Source organism: Triticum dicoccoides, chromosome 6A (assembly GCF_002162155.2).
Source record: "Triticum dicoccoides isolate Atlit2015 ecotype Zavitan chromosome 6A, WEW_v2.0, whole genome shotgun sequence".
Classification (NCBI taxonomy): Eukaryota; Viridiplantae; Streptophyta; class Magnoliopsida; order Poales; family Poaceae; genus Triticum; species Triticum dicoccoides.
The window spans coordinates 396938789-396942779 of NC_041390.1; positions in this window are offsets into that span (position 1 = coordinate 396938789).

The following is a 3991-nucleotide window of genomic DNA, read 5'->3' on the forward strand; positions in this document are numbered from 1 at the left end:
CTTGTTCCTGCCACAACCACTTGACAAGAACTAGAGGTCAATCAAACTGATAAGAAAGAATGCCATATGGTATTGATGAAACTAGCGCTTGAATCACTAGGAGATGCGCGGAACATGCTACTATAGTACTTACTTTCGGGTGTCTAAATTGCAGCTTCTTCGGTAGTCCCGGAGCTTTTTTGGTGAATTTTCTCCAAACCCTGCCAGACAAAGAAAACAATTACTTGATATATCAGGAAATGAACAAAGTTGCTGATATGGTGGATAATGATTGATTTAACTTACTTCTCGAGCATTTGAGTCATGTCCGCATAGTCCTGGGGTTCTTTTCGTCTCAAGTCTAAGACGGTTACTAGTCCCTGCTCAATCTTAATCTCTAGGAGAATATAGTGGAAACTGCACACGCATGCATAACTCATTAATTACATTACTATAACCTTGACTAATATATAAGGGAAACCGAATAGGCAAAGACAGTAACACTCACTTGAAGTTGTAAGGAAAGAGTATTATATCTTTGTTTTCATTTATTACCAACGATCGTAGCAAGTTGGCCTCGGTATCTGCGGCATGAAATTTAACCTGAGTTGCATCTATGAGATTTGTGTTAATGAACCCAATATCACCGATTTGTCTTTTCTTCAATTCGACAATCTTCAATCTGCATAATATAGTGAGGATAATTATAAATACATGCAATGAAAGAGCTGAGCTATATAGAGAGACTTAATGACAGAAGTAGTACTACTTCCAGACAGTAGCAGGTGACCGTTGCTTTATCGAGGGCCAATTGATTGAAAAATTGAAAGAACTCCTCAAATGGAATAGGCAACAGTTCAATTCCAACAAGGTCATGCTCCTTTTTAACTCTCACATACAAAGTACTCCTCCCCCCAGACTCTCTGCAGATTTTCAAGTACCAATCATGCAATCTTCGCATCATCATTGATAGAGATCTTTCATCTTTGACGAGAGTCTTCCCGTACTCATATCTTTAAATCTGCACCTCCATGAAATCTTAATGTACATCGTCGGGCAGGTAATCTCCAAGATTGCTATAACCGGGCACCATCCTCGGATCATTAGCGACGATGTCGCTAGGCACCTTGAGCAGGGGGCACGATTGCTTCGCTTGTTCGCCGAGCTAGGCAATTTGTTTACCATCTCGTCGTTCTTTCAGCCTTTGATCACTAACAGTACTTCCCGATCGCTTCGCTTCGGCAAATTCCTTTCCAATAATGCGCTCATAGTTGCCTTTCAGCGAAGACTTGGGTGGTTTTGTCAGGGCAGCCAGAGTGCGCTTTGCTTTCACCGGATCTACCTTATCCTCCGGAGGTGGATGTTTCTTTGCTTTCACCCCTTCAAAGAAGTTCCTCACTTCTTCTCACGCGATCTCAGCGTTCTCCTCCGGGGTCCTCTCGTATGGTAACTTCTCTGGAGTCTTCAGAGAAGGACCGAATCTGTATGTCCTCCCGCCTCTAGCTATACTGCTAGACACCGGCAGAGCAGATGGAGCGGCTGTCTTCTTTACTTGCTTACGAGGCGAAGGAGAAGGACTACGATGCACCGGAGCAGCTGGAGCGACGGCAGGTCTCTTCCGCCCTTGCTGACGAGGCAGAGAAGGGAGGAGGCTGGCTGCTGGGGCGCGCCGGCGCAGGCGGAGAAGGAGGCGGAGTGCCGCCACGCGCCGGAGAAGGAGCCGGCCGAGTGCCCTGATCGTCACCCGCCGAAGGAGGAGGCGGTGGAGGAGGCGGAGTGCCCTGACTCGCCGGAGGAGGAGGAGGAGGCAGAGGCGTCCAGTTCGGAAGGTTGATGAGCTCCTTCCGCCATAGGCATGGAGTCTTCAGAGCAGAACCCAGCCGAGACTCCCATTCACCGGTAGGGTGGTCAAGCTGGAGGTCCTCAAATCCCTCCGTTATTTCATCCACCATCACCCTAGCATATCCATCTGGAATTGGCCGGCAGTGAAAAGTTGCGCCGGGTTCAGTAGGAAAAATAGAGCCAATAGCCGCCTTGACCTTCATATTAATCCATTGCATCATAAGGTGGCAATTTCGAGACTCCGTGATAGCATCCACGGGATAGCTGACAGGAGCCGTCAAGACATGCTCCGGCTGAAGCAGCTTGGTGGAAGCCACGCTGCTTCTCTGCTGAGATGGCGGGGTAGCTTCGGGGGAAGCTTCGGCAGTTCGTTTGCTGTGATTTGCTTCTCGTTCCTCTATCGCTTGTACCCTAGCGTGCAGCGCTTGCAGTTGGGTCTGCTCCACTTTCTTCCTCCTCTCATGGCATTTGTAACCGCCTGCGTCCGGAAACCCAGCCTTCCATGGAATGGAGCCTGGCGTGCCTTTTTTCCGTCCAGGGTGCTCAGGATTCCCGAGGGCCATTGTGAGCTCGTCATTCTCTCTGTCTGGAATGAATGTCCCTTGCTGCGCTGCTTCAATATAGTGCTTAAGCCTCTTGACTGGTATTTCCATTTGCTCGTCCATCCAAATGCACTTCCCTGATAAAAGGTCCAAGTTTCCGCCAGCCCCGAAGAACCAAGTCTAGCAATGGTCTGGCCAGTTAATTGTCTCTGGTTCGATCCCTTTATCAACCAGATCATTCTCAGTCTTGGCACACTTAGGTCGGGCTACGAGGTAGCCACCTGACCCCGTGCGATGGTGATGCTTCTTCTTCGCAGCATTTTGCTTGTTTGTTGCCGACATCTTCTTACTCTTTTCCGATGTCTTGTGGGTGACAAATGCAGGTCAGTGATCTCTGATCTTCTCATATCTGCCCTTGAATTCTGGTGTCTCTTTGTTCTCGACAGACTTATTCATCTCTTTCTTCCACCTCCTGAATAGTTCTGCCATCCTCTTAAGAGCAAAAGACTTGATTAATTGCTCTTTAACTAGCTTCTCCGGATCATCCTCTGCCGATAGGGTGAAATTTGACTTCAGCTCAGTCCAAAGATCATTTTTCTGCATATCATTGACATAAGACACCTCAGGGTCTTCTGTAGCCAGCTTTAACCATTGCTGGATGCTGATCGGGATCTTGTCCCTAACCAGAACCCCGCACTGAGCAACAAATGCGCTCTTTGTCTGGAGGGGTTCAATCGGTTGGCCGTTGGGCGCGATTGCTATGATCTCAAACCTTTCATCCAAGCTCAACTTTCTCTTCGGGCCTCATCTCTTTACAGAAGTTGTGCTCGATCCGGAGGGCTAGAAAAAAGAACAAAGACTTAATTAATATGTGTACATACCAAAACAATGAATGCATCAATTAGCTAGTCAGCACAAGCTTAACTAATATATATACCTGGCCGGACTCGGTTCGGTCACCGGAGACGTCATCACGGTCTCCTTCTTGCACCGGCATTGGGTCACCGGAGCCGTCCTCACGGACTCCTTCTTGCATAGGCATTAGGTCATCGGAGCCATCATAATCATAGCCAGCTACTTCCAGACCATCGGTGTCGTTGAGAAACAACGAGTAGACGGCATCACTTCCTCGTGTGATTATGTCCCCCAACAACTCTTCTTGTACTTCGTCTCGGGCGGTGTCCATAGTTTCTACAAATATTTACAACATGGCAATTATTATTCAAACATGACAGATGGATATATTAGTGTCAAACGTAGAACTAATATTAATTAGTGGCCTCGACGCTGCTTCTTTAGGGTTTGGGGTGGCCTCGACGCTGCTTCTCTAGGGTTTGGGGTGGCCTCGACAACGCTTCAATGATAAAAAAAGAAGAGGAAGAAGAAAAAAAGAGGAGAAGAAAGAATAGAGGAGTAAGACTCCTCTATTCTTTCTTCTCCTCTCGTTTTTCTTCTTCTTCCTCTTTTTTTTATCGGGAACGAGGGTCGTCGAGGGTCGCCGAGCGGTAGAGGAAACCCTAAATAGCAACTATCGTCGGTGTGAGATACATGTGGCCGTCGGTGTCGGACACTACATCCACGTCCCACAAGTGACGCGAGCAAGCCCGCGTCACTTGTGGGACGTGGAT